Here is a 24,036-nt window from a genome sequence, read left to right as displayed (position 1 = left end):
GTCAATGTAAACGTAACAAGTCGCTAGCCACTAACGGCACGTGTTATCATGGAAATGATAAATGAAAGGTACAATAAGAATGCCTGGGACCTTTCGTAAACGTGGTTTGAGAACAAAATAAATTTCTATTCGTAGCATACGTTATGGCGGACATAAACATGAACATAACTCATATAAACGAGCTTTTTATTTAATTGATAATCACGGTAGTGGATAAATATATGGAAGATTGCAAATGTTATATGCCTCACTTAACGCGACAAGCCAAAAGTAATCATACATTTGATTGTTTTTTTACAGCGCTGCGACTCGTATCACACCGATGCACAGCCTGCTCTTGATCAGACCTTGAGATAGCGTTCCCGAACCGAAAATAAAGCCACTCCGCTAACGATTGGAGCGCGGGAGCACAAACACATGACATCTTAACCAGTCCTCCTGGGACTCAGCGCTCGGAAGCACAGAGCAAATCGATCAGCTCAAGACTGTCCAGAAGGCCCGGGCCGTCGCCGAAGGACTGTCTACCGGCCCCGACCTGGGTGGAATCGCCGGATTGATTTAGTTCTTTCTCCTCGGGATCTAAATAAAGTTCTCACTCACTCACTTGTTAAAGAACATGGTAGACCGACAAGGCACGCATACGCCGATGCGGACGCTGCGTTCACAAAAGAAGGGTTTGGGTGCGAGCTAGTTGGTACGGATCAGTCATCGCGCTCGTCCTGTGTCCTCCCTTGTCCGTGTTTTTTTTTTGGGGGGGGGCGCTGTTTTAAATATGAACGATCAGAAAAGAAGTTGCAGAAGCCACGTATCTGAAACTAGGCGAAATCTTGGTCACGCTCTCAGGACCACGGGAACAGCACCTGCGATTGATGTCAGCTGGACCGCGGCGCTCTCAAAGATCCAGCCGAATGATTTCCCAATGCATAAATTTCGGCCGGCTTAATGTAAATTACATCACCGGAGCTCTTGGAAGCAACCAGAAGGATTTTCCAGAAGGTGACCATATAAGGATGCTGTACAGCCCGGCGCTGTCTTAATTCTGTTGCAGCCTAACATGCACACTTCATAAGGAGTATTTGTGTGCCTGTATGTTGGGCTTCATGTCGAAGAAAGAGAAGCTCCGGTTATGGCTATGAAGTGGATAGCCTACTGAAATGCTTGTCAGGTCGCTTTGCGGTATCCTGTAGTGTTCGCCGGCTGAATACTGATAAGATGACAAGGGTAATCTTTAATAGCCTGGCAAGAAAACAAGAATTCATGATCGCCAGTGAGCCGCTAAAGTCTGTGCAGGAGTACGTTTACCCAGGTCAATTACTCACACGGCACCCTGCTCATGAGAAGTAAATTTACAGAAGAATGAAATTGGGTTCTAGTGCACACGACAGACATTACAAAAACTCACTGGGAGCCCACGACTGTCGTTGAAGAAAAGAGCCTGTATAATAAGATTTGGTTCGGGGAGCAGGTTTAATTCTGTGAGTCAGTGACGCCTCCGAGAGCAGCAAGGAAGGAACGGCAGTAATCACCGCACAGAAATATATATTGAAACATACAAAATGCAAGTACAAGGGCACAGGGCATTGGGGACAAGGAAGATCAAGCGTCCCTACACAGCGTTCTGAGTAACTACCACCACACACTCATAGTTTGGCTGGTGCCGCGTCGTTCGGCGAACAATAAGGGAGCGGAGGCGGGCTATTGAAGACTCGGGTTGGTCGGCTGGTTGACGGGAGCGGAAGACGTGTCGATTAGAGGCCCCCTCGTGCGTTGGCGCCCAACAGAGTCCCTCCGACAGTGGTTCGCCTCCCGAACGTTGACGTCAAACCCAATCCAACGCGTCTTCCTTGCTCCTCTTCTCAGAGCCGTCTGCTTACCGATGTGGTTGCTTCCCCTTCTGTGGGTAGCTTGAGCCACGCGTTATCTGCCGATTCGATGCGTGCTCTTTTGTGGCGCTTGCTTATTCCTAGTTTTCGTCTCGATTTATTGTAATTTTTTCTACGCCTCGAGTACGCGCGCAGCCAGGTGTCGTCGCTGGCGTGGACGATGCAGGCATCGCGGTGCACATGCTTCCGTATTTTCGACGCAACGTCGTCATCGTCGTCCAGGCGTCTCCTGGCGCTTCACCACAGAGTGCAACCATCGCATTCCACCGGTGCTAACAAATGGGGCAGAAATTTGGAGATTAACAAAGAAACAAAGTTTCACCGCGCGAAGAGCGCTGAAACGTCAGACGTTAGGCGTAACGCAAAGGAGGATTGGCGATATTCCAGCTGATGTTCAAAGCAAAAAATGGGGCTTGGGATGCTATGCTGTGCGTAGAGCGGATAACCGGTGGACCACTACAGTATAAAGAGTGGGGGACAATGGAAGGGAAACGCAGTAGTCGACTGCAAGAAAACTGGGCGGGGTGGTGAAATTTGGAAATTTGCAGGCTCATGTTCGAACCACCTAGCGCATGACAAGGGTAATAGGGGATGGCTTGGAGGAAAGGCTTTCATCCTGTATTGGACATAAAATTGCGCTGCTGCTGATGGTGATTATAGCGCCATATTCATTGTCGTGTGCACAGACAGTGAAGGGGGCTCAGCAGGCTATTAGTATCTGTTATAGAGTGCGAAACAGGAAGCAACTTGGTGGCGCATGATGCCGCAGGCACATACTGGCAGCGTTGGAATTTCATTGTGTCAGAGCAGAGGCGCAACCAGGTATTTCAGGAGGGGCTGTGATAGCAGCGTCAACTGCCTTCAGGTTTAGCTATTCTTTTTAATATCGAGGATTCGGTCCGCTTGCGACGACAAGCAACAGATGTTAATAGGACATTTTGTTTCACTAACAGTTGACACGTTCTAACAGACATGGCCTTTCAGAGAATGTCAGCTAGAGATCCCGTTTGCTGAATGACTTTACAAAAATGCAGATAACACAGCGCAACCGATTTAAGTGAGGAAAACGTTATTTTACAGCTGTTTCAAAAGCGAAGCGGTATCAAGGGAGCTGGGGCGCGCCAGGAGCATTTCTTCCTAACTGAAACCGCTACGGACACATGTGCTAATATCATTCACAGGCTAATATTCTGAGCTCTCTTATTTCAGAAATGTTTCACTTCTAAATAGGAGCGCTGGGCAATCATTATCGCCCTCTGCGTACATTCGCGAGATATTATGCACACTGTGCAATATGTCTTAAGATCTATCAACCCTGCTTCCGAAAATTATCCAAATTGTTGGTAAGCATCTGTACCTGCCGAACATCATGTCGCAAGCGGCTTTACAAGAGTCAACGTCGCTAAATGTGATCGCGCCAAATCTAATGTGACAACGTTTCTCACCTTTTACCTGAGTGACAAGCGCGATAGCATCTCAAAATCCTATTGCTCCATATTTATTCAAAGACATCCATCCAACTTATCTTGTACGCCAAGATTACCGATTTCTGACTACGATAAGAAGATATGCTGCTGCTGTCTGCCAGTGGTTGTTTACCTGTTGCTCTCGATGAAATATACAGCGTCGCCTACATTCACTATAAACACAAAAGCATGACAGCCGTTTTTCGTTCTTAAACGTGTCGCTGACCTTCCTCAGTTTGAGTAGATCTTTAGCAAATTGCATGTAAAAGCACCGTTGAGCTTGTTCAAGTGCGTCACCTAAATAAGTAGACACTTCCTGCATGCAAAATTGGAACATTCATGAGATCGCTAACTTCTTGATTATTTATTTTAGGAACAATATCGTAATCAAAACATTGAAGCCCTGCGGCGGAGAAATAGGATAACTGCATATTTACGGCAAAGCTGTCGCGATCCACTCAAGGAAGCAATACGTACTGACTACTTAATTAAAAAGAAAACAACAAGCCCATTACATCATGTAAACTTACTTGTTTCATTAAATATTTCACCGGGTCGAAGATAAAAACTGAGCAACTGTTTACCTTAACCATATGTGAAGCCCGATAAAAAATCTATGTTTTTGGCCTTGCAATAGTCAACAGCTACCACTTTCTTATTGGAAGTGCTTGAAAAGTTTTCATTTCCCAAATAGTCCCTGCAGGGCTAAGTTGACTCAATTTCCTCTTCCTACCAAATTATGCCGCCCCGCTCTAGTTCGAATTTTTCTGGAGCTTCGCGACGGCTGGCACTCTTTTGTAAGCCTTTCTAAACATTGCTTTTTCTTGAGGAAACCGATTTCGCACATTCACTCAAGTTTTTCCGATTACTCCAAACTCAAAACACTCCTCAATTGTGGTTTCTTCAGTGCAGAATAGAATAAACCGAACAGAACGCAGGGCAAACTACACTATTCCAGTTTGTGGAACGTAGCTGCGCTAGTTGAATTTCTGATAAATAATGCATTTCTGGTGCTTTTGGAGGAATATTTTAAAAATATTCATAAAAGTGTACAAGAAAGACAGGACGCTGAAAATCAGTGTCTTCACTGTCCTGCTCTCTTTTATTCTCTGAAGCCTTTCTTTTCTAAATAAATGATAGAAATGCAGTATGTGTGACACAAAGACAGTATTGATGCTCGGCAGGCAAGCTGATAGACATGAGAGGCTGCTTTCTGGCCAGGTTTTATGTGTAGATGTCGTAAATGGGGCGGCAAATGTAGCCATCAAAAGAGCGTTTCCTGAAATCCTTGGATCATTTATGAAATTGATTGCTTTGATTACGTACAACAAGAAACCAAACTTGGAGTGAATTAAGCGTAGAGCGAGAGGGCCATATTGCGAGAAGTATTCCAGTTAAGCTGATCTTTCCTGGCGAAGGAACACCCTTGCATACTGCGAACGGGTTGACCACACGCACCGATCTTTGCCTCCGATACAACCCACGAATGGCTTCTCGACTGCATACGTGTGAATCTAATTGAGAATAAGGTTTTCGTCTACGAGTACAATTTCTCGCCCACTTATGCAATCAGCCGATAATGTCACTTATAACGCAGTGAAAACTGATTGCAGGTTGTAGACCTATAAAATAAATTCCGCTAAACGTGTTTAAGTCACTGTTTGTCAAGAGCATCTGCGTTTGCAGCACACGTGGTCTGGCAATGATGCCAGAGCGGCTGTCATGCATTAATCCAACAAAGCGATTGGAGCATCATGCAGAGCGCAGGAACGTGAACGAAATTTCATGATGGTAATGCACAACTTTGTGTCGGTACAAGGGAGACGTTGCTCTAATATGCATTTTCCCCAACAACGTATAAAACCTATGAGGCACTGCGTTACATTGGCTAAGAACGCTGAGCGAAAAGGGGCGATGCTTTACAGTGCTTGTGCAAACATTTGTGTCATTGTAGCAACAGTGGTAAAAAATGCCATTGTTCCAGAGAACTACTCTTCTAACCGCGCCAATCAATTCTGCGGAATCTCGCCAGGTAGAACAAATATCATGACATGAAAAAACTGTCACCCACTCGAATGTAGCACGTAGCTACAAATGAAACCCTTACGAGTTTCTGGGAAACAACGCTTGTTGTTGTCAATTAATTTACTGTCGCACTGCGGTCTGCTAGTCTCCTGGTTAACTTAGATGGTAGAGCGACCGCCCCGGAAAGACGTTGGCTCCGGGTTCGAATCCCAGACCAGCACGAATCTTCTCAACTGCGAAGCGTTCTTTCCGATAAGCGCGTATGGGTTTCCTTTGTAGCTTCGTGCTGCATTCGGGTGGATCACAATTTTTCCCCTTCATCTTCTAATTGCATGAGCTAATTTCTGCAAATATTTAAGTACGTTCAGGTAGTAACGTGTCACGTGTGACTAAACTTTGCACAGCACCAGGACAAATAATTGTTCCGTCGCGTTGCTGCTTGCACCCCCCCCCCCCGCCCCATCTGCAGAATTTTTTTGCAACATCTAACGTGACGCTTTAAGACACTACAGCATCGCGGAGAAAGTTGGAAGAACTGGTTCTTACGGAATAATAATAGTCATAATAAGTGAGGAAACATGTGATAACTAATAAACTACCTTCTTTTTCATATTTTACGCTTGAAACTAGTATACATTTCGGTACTCTTATTTCTCGAGGTATGCGTGGTATGCGTATGTGGTAGGCGTACATCACTGAGCAACGGAGGTCCCAGCATGTTGCCGCACACGTATTCGTAGAAATCCTCGCATGGGTTGGCGTCTCTTCGAATCCATTGGCTCAGCCACGAAGACAGAGCCGTGCAGTCGTCGTTGTCACATTCGATATCTTCGAACGGAATTTTTGTCTCCCCAGTGTTTTCGTCGTCGGCGTGGGAAGACTGGAAGCGCAAACACAAATAGCGAAGAACCATAGCTTTACCAAATAATATTCACCACAGATGCCGTAATTACAGTGGCAAATATAACAGTAAAAAAAAAAGCAGCGGCAAATATACCTCACCAAGGACACTTCACTCTAGCGTTTGAGTTATCCGTAAGGCTAGGATTGATTTATGCTTTAATCGTCGACCAAAGAAAAACGTGATTTCTTTGGCCAGTTGCCCGCCTAAACCATTCTGTATTACTCACTCCAACGATAACTAAGAAAACTAGCACGATGCACAATTATATAGTGGTGACACAACCGGTCCAATTTATCCAGTGTCGTCAACTGCACGTAAAAGCTGATAACTTGTGTTACCCTGAGCAACGATGCGCTAATTTGGCAAAACATACAAAAAATCATGCATTGGCGCAGGCATGGCAGTGTAAGCGTGAAGTTGTTTTTGTTGCCATTGAACCAATACCTCACCAGGGAAGCAAAAATGTCGATAGCTTGGCCACTTGGTATTTGATTGAAAACAGCACACTATTCAGGCACTCGGCTTCCTTAATTCTATGTGAGTTTTTGCATTGTCAGCAAGTTTGTCCTCGCACGACAATATCAGAGAGGACTTGGGGTTTGAAACTGCAATTTGACTCATTATGAGCATAGAGTGGCTGGAGTTTTATTGATGAATTTATATATTACATACTGCAGATCAACCTGGCGCAAGCAGGACGGGTAATACAATTTACAACATACCTGTATTACAAAAAAAAAACACAGAAATGAAAAAAAAAGACATCATAGCACCTGAGGAAAGAACACATAAAGGCATGATCATCTAGTCATACAGTGCGTAATAAGGCTCTGTTAGGCTATTCCAGTCGGACACAAAATTAAAAAAAAGGAAAACTTATAAATGTTTGTTCTTGCAAAGTAAGGGGTTAGAAACTGTCTTTGGTAATGTCACGTAGGTCTTGTAAACAATGGGGAAAGAAACTGCGTCTGATGAATAGCCATTTTACCATTAAGAAGCAACCTTTAAAAAATTCAGGCGACTTTTTTTCTTCGCGATATAAGTAGTTCAATTTTGTCATCTTTCGTGAGTTCAGAAGGAGAATCAGTGCACTTAAATTTAGGATAAGTAAACCTGACAGTTTTTCGCTGAATCCTTTCTTACTCTTTAATGTTAAGCTTAGTGTAAAGATCCCAAACAATACAACAATATTTAAGCTTAGTTAGTATGAATGTCAAATAGGCAAGAAGTTTGTCCTTGCGAGGAGAATTTTGAAGTTTATGTTTTAAGTAGGAAAGCTTGCGGAAAGCTGACGAGCAAATGTTATCAATGTGCAGATTTAAAGACAGGTCATTAGTGACTGGAACTCCTAGGTACTTGTAGCTGGCAACATTTTTCAACGGAAAAGATGTCAGGTTATAAGTATATTTAAGGAGGGTTTTCCTAAGCCTTACAGAAAAAATAAACAGTTTTATTGGTACTAGCATTTATGCCAAAATCTGTGCACCACTTAGACACATTAGGAAGATTAGAATTCAACTCAACCTGATCATGTACACCTCGGATTTCACGAAATAGATCATCCACAAATAACGTAATTTGAGTTCCACGAGTAATTACAGTGGCAACATCTCATATAAAAGAAACAACACGGGTCCTAGAACACTTCCTCGGGGATGATGTTACCGGAAGAATGCAGGTATTACAACCATCAGTTGAAACAAACCGCGTTCGGTTATGTAGGTAATAGAAACTAGAGACCAAGGTGGTCGGGAAGGTTAATATCTATTAGTACATTGCACAATTTTTTACGAATAACTCTGTCAGACGCTTTGCTAAAATCTAAGAATGCTGCGTCAATTTGTCCATTATTATGTATGCATGCTGCAAATGAATGAACTACCGTGGCCAATTATGTCGCAGTGGAAAAATATCTGAATCCATGATGAAAGATTGATATTATAGAATTTTCCTCAAGAAATTCAATGCTGCGTTTTGCTACAACCTGTTCCAGTATTTTATAACAAGAAGATGTTAAGAATATTGGGCAATAATTTTCTCATCACAAACGGCCGCCTTTCTTGGTACTTCTTGCATTTTTTTAAGCGAAATAGCGGTTTTGAATGACGACGGTAGTTTTACCAGCACGTACGTAGCCTTGGCGGATGGACGAACTAAAGAAATTTGAAGCAAATGCATTTCTTTTACGCCGCGGACCGCTTGTCGAAACGAGTCTCTCCGGTGACACAGGGTGCAGGGCAATCTACTTCATGTATTCAATAATTGACCCGCCAAATCTTGTGGTGCTGCTTGTTGAGACTGGAATTGACCAAGTCTAAAAAAGGTGTCTGGTTAAATCCCGTCCCAGCTAAGTAAAAAATCATTTTTGCGAACACTAAAACAGTTAAGACGCCATTCTGTTTTCACAGGTTTCCTGGTGCTTAAGAGCTGCGCACGAGGTTAACCCTTAATGGTAACTTTAAAATTCAAACAGCGCTAGACGACAGGACCAGAAAGAGGAGGAGACAAACACGGCGCTGAACATACAACTGATTTATTTGAAGTAAGAAGACAATTTATACGTACGAAAACTGGGCACGCATGCGCCCGGTCATACATCGAAGATCAGATACAAATTCCGGACAGCCAACATACGCACGCGAAGTACCTGCCTTGCAATCTACCCTTTATGCAGCAATGCCATTTCTTTAGCTGACAAGATTAGAGATGTTTTGCTAACGCAACCATTAGATTTTCTGATGATATGGAATGCTTCAGCGACTTCTCTGGTAGTCTTGTCACTATGAAAAAATAACAATTGTGTGTCGTCAAAGAAAGGTGCGCATCTACAAGAACTGCAATGCTTTGCCAGGTTAGTGTCCTTTTTGTCCAATGAATTGGCATGCTCCATTAGTCTAATATTGATGCAACGGCCTGTCTGGCCTATGTAAGTTTGACCACAAGATAAAGGAATTTGGTAGACAGCGCCCTTCTTCTTGGTGTTTGAATTTTATTGTTACCATGGAAGATCAACTCGCCCAATCCGCTGCCCTTCTTAACCCTTAAGGTGTGTAAGAGCAGTTGAGATATGTTCCCATCCGCAAATGACCTTCACCGAAACGAAAATGCCCGTTTGTCGTGTGTAACCTGGCGGAAATACCGTTCCGGTAGGTGTCCCTAGTCCAAAGGTCTTTCGAGTGCGCCTGTGCCAGCAGGTTAGCCCTAAATGTAAATACGGTAACATAATTTGCGAGGTAATTTCGCATCTGGAGTTAAGGTTTAGTCCCCGTTCACCGAATGTCCTACGAACATTACTAAAATTATTGCAAATAATTCCTTGTAGGAAAACGATGCGATCCTCCACATACAAAAAAAAAAAAATGCTTTACGAGCTTTTCAGGCCTGTTTTTCCACCACTTCTTCAACTACCTGCAGAAGAATGTTGCTAAGAACTGCCCCCCTTTCGACGCAATGCATTCCTTTCTACGGAAACACCTCCAGCTCAACCAATGAAAGTCAACGTGAGTTAGAGCACTAGAAACCCGAGGAAGTCTTCCAATGAACTACCACTATGGTTTCGCACATTCTGCTATCAATGGCATAATACGCTCTTTAAAGATTTATAACAAGTGATCCTGAAGCATAAAATATTATAAATCTTCTACCTCTACACTTAAAGACACTCACCGGGCCTAAGAGCGAATTTTAGTTATACGCTGGAAGTTGTTACATGCCCTCTAGGGAGAATTTTACCGACAGAATTTTCAGATTTATCCATTAATAGAAGAAATAGAAATATGGTGTTGTGAACATATGATTTCAGGAGGCGAGCTTCGCTGTCAGCTGATACACTATCTCCGTTTAGTCCGACTAGACGTTCTCCCATACCGGAGCCGGAGGATCGCGTCACGTATACGTCACACGTCCCGCCTTTGCTTTTTAACTTTTTTCCTCCGGCATTTTGGCCACACTTCTAGTGACGGCGTCATGCGCGACCTGTTGCGTTTGCCTCGTTTTGTGGCGTGCACGATCACACCGGACAAGTCCCTACAAAGCGAGCTCTGAGCCAGGGCATCAAAGGTCACGCGCCTGAATGCGGTACAAAATGGCAGATGGTTTCCTTTTCTGACCGGCCGACAGCACGACGTGGGAAGAGGACGACGAAGTCGCACTACATTCCGCTTGCTACGGCACAGAGTGCAATAAAGACTACACGACATTGGGTCTCTACTGGCCGGTTTTACTATTTGCTTAAATGTTAAATTGTCACGCAACGGCGTAAACAAATAACTACTGTAGGCTTGAACCGTTCTCCAAGTTGCGTGTCACTGTGAGTGGCATAATGCTAATTGCGCAGGCGCATTAGTGCGTCTGACATTCACTATACGGCTGGCAACACGCCTTCCTGGAAAAGAAGGACGCGTGGCGTCTATTTTAAAATTACAGCTGCTTCCGCGGGCATGCAGCGGTGTAATACACGATGGTCAGCGTGCATTTTATACACCTTGCTGATCTGTTTAAAGGGGCCAAACCTGGTCAGAGGCTCTTCAAAAATGGAACTCTCAAACCCATGACCAATATGAAAATAAATGATAGGCTTGGAATTCGGTAGTACAGATATCGGTAGACTGCACTACATTCTGTAATTTAAAGAGAATGGGCATGTTTTTATGTAGGTATCGCAAAACAATGCGTAACCAGACACTTCCCTCGGCATGTTCTTTAATTTTTTGAACTAGTGTCCGCTGTAAGTAGTGTTATAATAACTCGTTTTCTCAACAAATTTCCAGTTGAACGCAAACGTCTGGGTCGCGTCTACGCCTGCCTGTTTGCTTTCAGTGCACTGTTATTTTACAATGACCCATTAACAGCTTGCGCAGATTTTCATTGTCTATGGCATACCTACTATCACACTGTAATGTTGAATTCCAATGGCAGACCGAGATCAAGTTTTTCTGCTCTGTATGGAGCAATCCTATTCCAATGGCAGAATGGCAGTGTGAGCTGTGTGTTTCAATGGCAGATGGGGACCAGCCGCTGACCCCGGATTGCTCCGTGGAGCAAAAATATTTGCTCCGCCGAAATCGGCAGATTTTACCGGACGTCCTCGTGACGTATTTTCTTCACCCACCTCTGCTTCCTGTCACGGTCGCCCGTTTCCGGTCGCGGGTAGCTATGGACGACATGGGAAACGTGGACGCCGCTTCGCGCCGTGCGATTTTGTTCGCGCTCCTAGACAGCTCCGACTCAGACAGTACAATTTCCAAGTCGAGTGATGATTCTTCTGACACGGACAGTGAAATGGGATGGTGGGTCGCGCTTCCAAGCGCTTGTTCCTTTCTCTATTCTAGCGCCCTTTCACTTGATTTTCCTGTACTAAGTGCCCCCGCGGGAGCGTACGCATTCCCTTCGCAGATATGGTGTGCGCACATGAGAGCTATCTCAGTCGGAGCGACGCGCTCCGACGCGATCCGGCCGAGCGCTCGCGATCTACCATTGGAATTCAACATAAGAGAGGCTTTTTTGGCATTCTATAGGTTAGAGGAGTAATTTTTTTACGGTACACTAAGCCGCAAATGTAGGTTTTTTCTTATTAGAAGCGTATCTACAGCGTTTTCCCTCTCAGCTGTGAAAAGGCCTTGTCGCACTGTGACATGTGCGTGCTCGTTTCAGAGTTGTTGACAAAAACATTTGAACGTTGCGCGAGTCTTCCACTGTGATTAGATGGCCTATTCGACAAGAGAACATCCCCGCCACAACCCCAGCGGTAACAAAAACCCGGCGAGGTTAGCAAATTTATTCCCCTCCACTTGACTTTGATCTCCCTTCCAGTGCAAAACATAAGACATGTTTCTAATAGAAACATTTACCTGTTCACCAGTTTTAATGGATATTCAATTTACTGATTTAGTTTTCTTTGGCGAAAGTGTAAAACTGCTAACCATTAAAAATAAAGATTACGAAAATCTTCAGATGACTTGAAAATTATTAGTAAACAGCTCAAGTGCTTTGAAATGTTTTCTCTGCGTATACTATGCGTGCAGGTCTCTTTTTTTCATTGTATTCAAATGTTCAAGGGCTCTCCGTATTCTTAAATTATTTACATTGAATAAACTATTGGGCAGCAAGTGATGAGCGCTTTGCAAAAACAAGACATGAAATGTACCTGATAAATATTTGGAATATCTATTCGGTCAGCCTTAAAAATGATTCGATAATTGACAATTCATTAGCCAATGCATAGGCTGTCGGTGCAAACAACATTTGTATTACATGGAGTTATACCCTACGAAGAAAGCTGATTTTTATTTGTAAGAGCAGGCCATTAATGATGCAAATTAATACCGTGCGCAGACGTGGAGAGCACGTGACCAAATCATGACAACCACTTACTTGAAGTTGCGTCGGCCAATCGGTGATATTTAACGTTGTCGTCTGCAGAGAAAAGAAGAAACTTGAGCGATTTGTTCTTATTGTGGGAAAGCTGAAAACTCGCTCACAAATAAATTTCTCTAGTGAGTAAAAATAAATTGGTATTTTACATTCCAGTCGTAGGCATATGCGTAATGAGGGAGTCTAATATTTTAATAAGGGTTTCCGAGAGGTTATGAAAATACATTTTTTTTACACGGAGAACATTCTTGACGACATTCAAGACGCCCTTTTGTGCTGCCGTCTGTACTCTTCGCTATGTCGAAGGAAACTCACTAGCTCAACGCCAAATAGGAGAATTTTGTATTTCAAGGTTATAATAGGGACAGGCTTTTCTGCTACCTCATGCTACTTCAAGTGTTTGTTGTGTAGGGCTGGCAGAGGTACGTAAGGCGTCTTTCTCACAGTGTTACTACACTGACTGTAGAGGAAAAGCTGCGTAAAAAAGTGGCAACCGCAAAGACGGGGGCATGTTGGGACCTCGCATTCTTGTAACGCTAAAAATAAACAGAATGTAATGCAAAAACAAGCATTCACACGTAGAACGTATTATTAACAGTGTGTAATGTTCATTCCCTATACATATTTACAAAGATCCGATGGCTATTTATAAAATTTCGTAAAACTTATGGTGCCTCAAAGGATACGTTTACAGGTGCTTGAACTAGATGGAGTCACCATATTTAGGGAGGCTTGGGATTGCGTTCATTGCGCGTTTCACGAAAATCGCATCTCGTCGTCAGCGCCTGCGCACCTGCAGAGTAGCAACGTGGCTACGCATTTCCTGGTGATATTGGAAGTTTCTTCTCTATAGTTGTTTATATTAATCCAGCGGTGTCTCGTTAAAGAGCATATGTTATAAGATGTGGGGAAGCGCGACTCTCACACGTCCCCTGATATGTTGTTTTCCCGCACGGCTCGCGTGGCCTGGCGCCCGCGGCGGTCGGAGTAGTTGAGGCGCAGTACGAGAGATGGCGCGAGTGTTGCGCTGCTAATGCCGCCGACAGGCGGGGTTACTTGGGCGCCGAAGGACAAGGCGCTCTCTCTCTTGGGTTCGGGACAGCAAGCAGCTCGGACGTGCCGCGCGTGCGCCGATCCAAACTTCTACGAGACCGTCTCGCGTGGCCGCCTTCGAACGCGCCACCGTTCGCGTGACCGTACGCGCGAACGACCAGGCGTTGGGATCCAGCATGGGGCTAACATATTCGCTCGCTATCCGGTCGCGGAGAGTCGCACTTCTAGATTTGTCGCGCGCCCATCGGCATGTTTTGTGGACAGCAACTCGGCTAGCAGGCATTGATCTATGAAAGGTGCAATAAATGCCCTTGTGATTGTTTGCACTACTGTGTTGTCGTTCCTTTGTCCCAGGAGTACTGGAGGAGAACACCACAAAACGTAGCCTGCTGCCTGCATTTCGTGTGCTCAAGAAGAAAACAATGAAGCTGATGCGAAATTGTGCAGGCAGCACGACATAAAAAGTAAATATTAATGTTCAGAGTCTGACCAAATGCCGTCTGCTTGGTATGAATAAAAGTCGAATAATGTGGAATGTGTGGCCGTAAATGCATACTCTGCAATTATGTTGGAGAAGGGGCACTTTGTTTAATTACAGTGCAAAAAGAAAGGCTGCACTAACTTAGAAAGAAAACAAAATAAAAGTGTGGTTATTCAAAAGGCCAAAGAAACGAATTTGCTCACAAAAATAGGCTACGCTTTTGTCAGTCCTTGATAGTCAAAAAGTCGTATAGCGTTGCGAACTCTTTTGATTGATATCAAATCTTGGCTTTACCCGCGATGTGCAGTGAAGATGCCCGAGCAGCCTGATTTGTATAGTGCACGTAATTCGTTCAAAAGTGCACCAAACTACTGCGAGTGGTTCCTTTTACAGACTAACGTAGTCTTTCTGACGTTAAGGATGAAACCGCGATAAGGGTGGCTTACTTCCAACAAGAAACTGAGAGTCCGCGGCTCTTTTGAACAGGTGGGACTACACAGCTAACGCTGTCGAGCAAGCGGGTCCACACATCCGAATCTAGGACCTCGTTCCGGCTAGACCAGACAGTCACGAGCATCGTTGGAGTGTCTACAAGCTTAGCATAGTATTCGTGACTCTCGATGTCATGCAACATGTGAATTTGTTCACAAGTGTCTAAGACTGTGTTTGTCCTTTTCTTAAACCATGACATGAAATCTATGGGCTGTGTCACAAGATATTCATGAAACAAGAGCTTATTTCAGCACTACGCAGAAGAACGAGCGCATCAAACATGTGGACCAAACGGAACACGTGGGTAGTATTTACGTGTGGGGCTTGCAGCCAGGCAATTTTCGCACGTATCCTCAGCCTAGCGGCTTCGGATATGATCGATAGCCAGCTACGGCGTTAGCCACCGGAACGACAGGATCGCTCGAAGTGGAGATATTATGCCAGGCCTTGAGAGGATCGCAAAGCACATATTGGTCTTGTGGTCGACCGCAATACCTATGGCGGCAGTATACAGTGAGCTCAGACACGGCGGAAGCCCTAATTGTAGTGACCTGCCCACTAAACTAATGGTTGGGGCCGCACCACATCGTGTTTTCGCTTAAACGTTGTAGTACTGACACAATCCGAGGGTCGGCTACTCGGGCACAATAAACGGTGCTGCCCGCGGTGTGCCAAGTAGACTTGTGAGACTGCTACCAAGAGTTGGCTTCCTCAGTCTTCCTGAACGTAGGGTCTAATGCGGCACCAAACCCTTATGCGGCATCAGAAATTTCATGCGCCTGCCAAAAGCCGGAAGACTCATTTCATGAATAGCGCTGCTCTCGAAGAAAGGTGTCGCACTGCTAGCTGGCGAGCAGGCGCAGTCTGACACAATCAGGGTAATTGATGCAGGGTAATTGAAAGCGGAAATAGATGATCAGGAGTCAACAAAAAGAAAGTGAGAGAAACAGAGAAAGTAAATTGGATGCAGAGAATGGATACACAAAACGCCATCGAGATTTACAAGAACGGCAAGAAAGAAATTACAAGGGAAAATCTGTAAGATGACACTAAGGGCAGGGCCTTGCTGTTTGAAGTTCGAGGTGGTTGTCTAAGGATAGATACATATCGGAGCAAATATTCGCAACTAGGCCATATATGTGTCTGCTGCATCGAAAATCCGTAGACAACTCAACACATCATAATAGAATGCAAAAACATTCACTCAGCTATACCCGTAGGTAACGCAAACCTCTCAGAAGCACTTGGATTTAAAGTGCACCGAAGCATCAACCGATCAGCAGTCGTAATAAGCAGGAGATGCTTATATTATTGGTGAAAAATATCCTGCAAAAAGACTGGCAAGACCAGATCCGTTGCAGGCATAAGTATGGCGTTTCAAGGAAGTGAACAAAGATTAAGGATGCATGCAAATGTGCAAGAATGAAAAACATGTATAGCATACCTTAGTCAAGCACTATTTGTCACCATCCCGTTTCAAAGTGATTTCCGCTAAATCATCATCATCATCATCACATGGGCTCGTGTGGACTTTAAGCTTTCCATCCCGACTGTACATGTTATAGTCTTGCCATTTCGGTTGAATTCATTCACACAATAAATACCTGGTTCTTTCGCTGTTGTTTGTCATTTGGCTGCGTAGCGTATCGACTTGAAATGGTATTTTAAAGCAGCTAAACTTTAACGTTCGCAAGGGAGCACATTTTTTTCCAGTCTTCAGCGAATAAATGGACGACAACATTTCACATATTCCAGTCGCTAAGTCTAGAGATAGAATATAGTGATAACATTGTCACTTCAAGTAAATGTCACTTGTATATGTGTTAAACAAAGGTTTCCCAACATTCCTTGCCTTGAGGATCCCCACCTGTCTCGCCAGAGTTCCGTGGAGTCCCTTCTCCCACCGCATCTGCTTTTTTGTTCGCGCTGTTCAATGGTCGTTTATAAACACACCGATTGTAGTGCTAACATTAAAGGTAGGCATCTACCAACCGCGTAGCGCCGCAGTGTGCGTCGGGCGATTTGAGTCACTTTTTATTGCGGACAAAGTATAATGAGACTTGGTGCGGAAGTAAACCAGCCTGTACACATAAAACGGCTCCGTGGGTGCATTGGTGTACCTTTACCGATAATCACTCGTGAGCGAAACCTATGTGACCGACGCCGACGGCCAGTCGTTATACATCAACAACGACTAGAGACGCCGCTAACGTGAAAGTGACTTTCAGCTTGCCGGCCATACGAATGTATTCTAGCATGGGACATGGACTGCGCCCGTCCATGTCCCATGCTGTCTTTGTGGTTCGTTTGTTCGCGCAGTTAAACAATGTTCACAAATATCTACCAACTCGCCCAACAACAAGTTCTTCTAAACTACGAATGCATTCTCGTTCAGACCGCCCCGCGAGCACGAATGGAGAGCACGCTTCGCGGACAGGTGTGGGCCCGCGAATAGCAAACGATCAGTCTTGAACGCCGCTGCCATGACGGTGTTTCTTCCAAAAACTACCGAAGTGTGCCATGTGGCGTGCTGCGGTTTTTGTGAAAACTTTTTTTGTGAAATTCCACCGAAAGCGGCATGGGACGAACGGAGCTTAGTTTGGGATCCCGTGTTCTAAACAACTGTACTGATTTGTAATGTTCTGTACTAATTCTAATGTAAACGCCTTAATCGCACAAGTAGGTAGCGCACTGGTGTAATTCTTTTTACATTCTTTGTGTGAAACATATTGCGCACATCGAGGAATAAAGAGGAGTCGCCGTCAGCATATAGCGTGCACCAACCCCTCCTTAATACAGTTATTGAAACAAATATATGTCGTAATTATTGTCATTCAACGAACTCGCTATAGAATTTTGCTTATAGGAGATTATCATGCACAAGGTCTGCCGCATGATTAATTATAACGCAGCTCTTAGAGCGAGATTTCTCCTTGGCATTAATCATGTGAACCTTTATGGCGGTGGCACGGCACTGTTTAGCTTCTCATAATAGACAGCAGGAACGTGGTCGTACCTTGAGTGTGGCCTTTCCTTGAAGCGCGAAGGCGACCACGAAGAGGAGACCCGAGGCCAGGCATGCCGCGCTGAACGCAACATAGGGTGGCACCGCCGGCTCTTGGCCTAAGCCACCGATGTTTCCTCGAGCTTTTCTGGAAGCACCTGTATTTGCGCTGCCGTTTCTGCGATAGCGATAACAAGAATTGAACGCTGCGGCATTGTAGTGGCTGTGAAAAATCGCGAGCAAAACACGAGAAGTTTTAATAAAGAATACAACTCCTTACTAAGCGAACTTGTTTCCAGACAGTAAATAACACTCAAATGACAACGACAGTGGCGAGAGTGGCTGTTGGTCAACAATACAAACTCATGGATCAGGTGAATGAGGTATTTGTGCATGTGTAACCGAGAAGTCGGTGGCGCTAGCCTACAGTAGCGAACGGACAACAGTATTCGCGGTGCGTGCGCCTACTGCTTACACAAGACTTGCGACAACATTGATGGCTTGACAAGAGTGACAATCGAGAGATAATCGAGTGAAAAACGGTTGCCGGCAGAAATCTCAACGAATGGGCGTGTAAACACTGAGGCAAGAGCTTGGCCTGGCTACTCGTGAACAGAAGGAAACCTTAAGGTGAGGAAATTTGGCGAGCCTACCTCTGCAGAAAACTGTTGTAGCCTCGCAAAACTGCGCGTCACGTTGTGAAAGCGTTGCAGCCAGAAGACATGCCACTGGCGCTCGGAGGATTTTTTTCGTTTTAAATTTGAGGAGCATAGAATTGACCGCTTCATTCAAAGTTTATTTAGATGGAATAGTAAACACGACAAATGTGCCTCCGACTTGTGATATTAAATAGTGCGCTGAACATGGGGACCATCAGATGGATTGACCGCATCAGTGGAGTGCATGCCAGTGGTTATTAGAATGGCTGATTCATATATTTTTGTGCATCCGTTACGGTAACGATGACTCACAGGCCACGGTGACGGAAAACTGAAGAGAATTTTTCTCGTCTAGAAGTGCAACTCCTTCTTTTCTTCCTCCTCTGAGTTTCATTGTTCCGTGTAGAGTGCCTCGTCAGCGGCAAGTGCATATAATATTTACTCTTGTTAGAACAAATTTCTTGACAAAATATTTACTCCACCTAGCACTGCTCCGTCCTTTTGGTGAATCTCCAAAGATGAAAGGAAGTAGCAATATCAAGGTATTAAAGGGATCCTGAAGCGATTTTAACGATTTTGTACAAACGCACTGAGACGTTAGATTAGGTTCTTCCGATCTTATTTGACGCATCTAAGTGATCCGCGTAAAGCGTGTAATTTATTATAAGGTTTTAAAAATGTACGTCGGTGTCGGTCGCAGCAAACCGCTAGGCTCAATTTTCAGCCGCCCCTAACCATTTGACGTAAATTGCCCTAATGATACTAGTAGGGCGAGCTATCCGACTGGCTACCCAGGGCGCGTCATCAATAATTTTTCCAGCTTTATAGAGTAAAGAAATGTTGTTCGTAAGAGTTAGAATGGCAGGTAATTTGTTTTTTTTTCATAGAAATACACATAGAATGCAAAAGAGCAATTTCTCACTACACTTAAGCACTTCTGGCACACAGCAAGTGTCGGCTGCTTGTGTTACAGCGTGCTCCGTGTGGACGAGAGCTCCGGGTCAATGTTGATCTCGATGTTTATTTTCGCATGCAGCATGGTTTCACCCTAATTACGTTGTGGGTAGCAAACGTAACGACTGGCAATATGTCAAGCTGCAACATCGTGTCGCTCTAGAAGGCCGCAGACGAGCGGAGTGGCTGCAGCGCCTCGGACTGTCGCTATCCGATCGGCGCCAAGCCTTGAGCGTTTGTGGCCGTCACTTTACGCCGGTGGATTACTACCACAATAGTGTTTCGCGTCTCCTGTACTTGAGTAAACGCAAGCGCAAGCGGACTAAGCCTGGCCGTTTGACTGTGCCTTTTTACGGGACGAGCAAAGCCGCAAACCTGAATTGTCTGCACGCTGCAGCCACCTGGTGGCAAGAGCTCAAGTAAGGAGTTCACTTCTTACTTTCTACGCCTTACTTTCTTTCCTTTTGTGCTTTCAACATCTCCTGTGGCGTTGACAAACGCCTGCCCTGAGTCAAAAGGGATCAGGTCCATTTACTGACTTACTTACTTACTTACTTACTTACTTACTTAGCAAACACGGTAGCTGTAACGAAGTCTATTCTATTTTGCTGCTATTGTAAATTTTCCTCAGGAGCGTAATCGTGAACACCTCTTCGTAATTTTTTAAATTGTTTTACACCTAGTTAGAGCAATACTAGCTTGTTGTCTGACTGGTTAAGCACGGCGCCACAAGGTGGCTGGACCATGCTGACCGATCAGTCCGCTCATGTACATCTACGCTAAAAGTCCTTCATCAGCTTGAGTTTATGCCTCCACCAATCTGTCGAAACGTCCAGCTCGCCTGTGGTTACCGGAATAGCGGACACGCTTAGCGCTGCGACAGAATGCTCGCAACGCTTCGCTGCTCGCTGCTTCGATAGCTCTCGCTTGTGGTCCACTGCCAAGCTGCTGGCGGAAAAGTTTGAGAGGCTTCGCGCGCCTGCTCCTATACAACCGGAAGTATACGCCACGACATGCCGTCATGACGCAGAGCCAGTGAAGGCGGAGCCTAGCCCCGATCACTCGACGAACAACTTGAGGAGAAAATGCATGGCTATGGAGGAGGGTTACTTGTAATTGTCCGTAGCTGTCTTATCATGAGATGCTTCACACAAATTGTGTTGCGAATGTTTATCTATAGCTGTACCATACACGTCTATAAAATCTGTTCCAACCATTTTAGAGGTCCTTTCAATAATTTCACCCAACAATTATTAATTATTTTAAATTAGGTCACATGTTGTAGTAGACACATAGAAAGCGATCTGTAGAGCATAATCTACTAAACCGAATGATATTTGCATTCAGCAACCTATTTTTACGCCGGATATCTCAAAAGTGGCCCCGTTTGTAAGTTTTTTGGTTACCAGGAATGTCTTCATGACTAATCGGCTTCACTCTCACAGCTATGTGCCCCAAAAGTAAACCCAAAGAGTCATCACTAGAATGTAGTTTATTTGCTATATGGTTACTATGGTTTGTCGTCCACTTCTGGAAGAATTAAAACAATTCGTCACACTACGTAAAAATGGTATCATGTGTTCTGCACTGAAAAGCTGAGCAAAAATGTGCATGTAATACGACGCAGCGGAAAAAGACACTTGGAAAATCTGTGAATATATGTACTCCCATATCATTGTTTGAAGGTTCTATTGAAATGCTGATATGCTGAGGTAGCACCGGTGGATATGAGACTTAGATGCGTGTCCCAAACGTTAAAACTACAATAATTCGGGGCTCTAAATCACTTTGCGTACGTAAAGTGAACACTCGACAGTCTATAGCCTCCAATTTTCCGTTGCGAAATGTATTACTATTACAGAAAATGTAGCCCAAATTTCCGTTTCTGGAACTCTGTGCCTAATCAAATCTCCGGGTCGTCCGTCTGCGGTGCATCTGGCATTTTGCCTAGTTAGGCGCCGTAAACGTCATTGAAACTCTCCAAGTTCAATCTATAGATCCTTTAGAATGCAAAGTAGTCAAGCCTTAACAGCAAAAATTAATTCAACTCTAGCGCATGCCGCCAAAGGTTTGATATTGCGGCGAGCTTGCGCGGTCACTGAAACGCAGGATAACGGCCAGTCTTTCGTTTCTGGGTATATTGTGGCTCATAATGCCATCTGCAGTGGTAAGAGTACCATTTGGGATTTGAAGGACGTCATTTTGCTAATACAGCCTAATATTTTGTCTCTCTCTCCTCTCAGTCTTGTCCCCTGAGGGGACGATATTATTCGGGTTAATAACCACAGATAGCAAATTTTTAAGTGGTGGCCTATATTCGTAACAAATTCATTTATCAATCTTGGGAATTCAAAACGATTCTCAACGATGAAACTGGTGAACTTGAAAAGTCAAATTGGTATTTAAGGACTTGGACAAGCTTTCATTCTCAAGAAAGGTACGGCGTTGTTGTCGAAAGTATAAGCTATAAAGTGCTCTATAAAAACCTACTGCGAAGGCTTATCTCGCTATATCGACGGCTCTTGGCAGGGGCTATCTGGTTTTCGCCAGATAATCATCTGATCGAAGCTCCAAAACTAATAGCGTAATATCAGTGAGCATACCTGTGTTCAGCGTAGCAAATAAATCAAGAACAAGAACTTTCATATATGTGTCCCGAATGCACTCAAAACTCTAAATTAAATACAACTTTTTTTTAGAATCTGCAGTGGTCCTCCCGAGAAGGGATTCGGCTCTATGCGATATGCACCGTGATTGTCCTGCTTTGTTCTCACCATCGCTTGCCCAGGTTATCTAGGAACGGTAGGATGAGGATCGCATGCTGTGACGGTGATGCAATTACAAAGGAGCAATGATGTCGATGGAACGACAATGGTATTGTCAGGACGATAGCATGACGATGATGGGGTGGTTCTGACGTCATGGCGATAAATAAACACAACGCAATTAAGTACAGAGCGATGACGACGGTGGCCTAATCACAATTGATTAACCATAGATCAATTATAACGGAATGAAGGAAAATTTATGTTGCTGGAACGACGAAGCAGGTATGAAGACTACGGCGTGACACCAATTGGATGACGTTTGTGAAATGATGGCGACGCTACTACAGCAGCGTGAAAATGGTGGCCTAGCAACAATGGAATCACGACAATTGTACTAGGATGGCGTGACGGCTACTGTATGACGAAAATGGCGGGACGCCCACAGTACGACGATAATCAGATGACGAAGCTGTAATGACGACGATGCAATGACCACGGCGGTATCACGACCCCGGTGTGACAACATATGTGTGAAGAGGACCGTAAGTCGACGATGCAACGATTATGATGGCATGACAACCGTGACATAATCACGATTGAATTACAACGGAATGGCGTCGATCAAACTGCGAAGGTGGTATGACGACGAGGTATGACGACAATTTGGTGATGTTCCTAAAATGATGACGATGGTAGTGCAGCGTTACGACAGCGACGTGACTAGAACGGAATGATCATGACTGTATGACGGTGATGACACTACGTATGACCCCATACGTAGTGGCTCACGTTAGTAGAAAACAATTTTTTAACATGGAGTAAGAGAGACAGACAGACAGACATAGATAGATAGTTATAGATATAGATAGATAGATAGATAGATAGATAGATAGATAGATAGATAGATAGATAGATAGATAGATAGATAGATAGATAGATAGATAGATAGATAGATAGATAGATAGATAGATAGATAGTGCCTGAAGTAGGCAAACAATGCCGATAGCATTAAAAAGCGGGGCGTACAGGGGGCGCGGTTGATCACTAGCGCTGTTTTCCCCGTGGCCGCTGGGCACCGCTAATCTGCACAGCATACAGCTGCTGTGTCGTGGCCTGCCTGTCTCGACTTTCCCATAAATTTTCAGACACCACTGACCTAAAATTTGCATAGGGCTGCAGTTTTTACAGTCTTCAGTTATATGGACTTGCCAATAGCATGTCCGGGCCTATACGGGCCTGGGAGAGGCCTGGGCCCGACTGAGGCCCAGGCCGACCCCGACTACGACGTTCGTAGGCCCGAGTCCGGCCCGGGACTGACTTAACAATTGCTTACCCGGAACGATGCCAGGCGCGTGCAGTGCTCTAAATTCCAAAGCCCAGCATTTGTTTCCTCACGTAAATAATAACCTAAACTTGGGACGTTCCTTTTCAGTACTGATCTTTCAATGCGATTGACATTCTTTGCCTACTTCAGGCGTTTTGAGCCTGTCTATGTATCGTATCTACCTGTCTGGACTATTTCGCCGACACAATGGCCGAAGTTGAGGCATATGAACATGGTCGTGATGCCGTCATGGTCGTTCATTTGTCGTCATTGAAGTTTGCTTATCTAACTCTGCTGGTCATGCCGTTGTGGTCACAACTTTTACGCCGACCCAGTGGTCCAAGTTGTCGAGTAGCTTGCGCCACTAGGTATGTCCTTATGGTGGTGATGCCCTCGGGGTCGTCGTAACATCATTCCAGCTTCGCCAGTCATCCTATCATCATCCCGTCGTGGCGACCTCATCGTGACCATACGGGTTTCACGATGCAGTCGCCGTTACGCCAGTCGCCGTTACGTTGTCGTCGTATACTCCTTGTCATCCGATTGTCCTCATACCTTTTCATGCCCTCCCGTGTCGTCGTCATACAGTTGTCGTGATGCCATCGCGATCATTCTATCGTCGTCATTCTAACATCGTCATGTCGCGTTGTC

The sequence above is a fragment of the Dermacentor andersoni genome, chromosome 2, assembly GCF_023375885.2.
Source record: "Dermacentor andersoni chromosome 2, qqDerAnde1_hic_scaffold, whole genome shotgun sequence".
Taxonomy (NCBI): Eukaryota; Metazoa; Arthropoda; class Arachnida; order Ixodida; family Ixodidae; genus Dermacentor; species Dermacentor andersoni.
Note: the sequence above shows the minus strand (reverse complement) of the source record.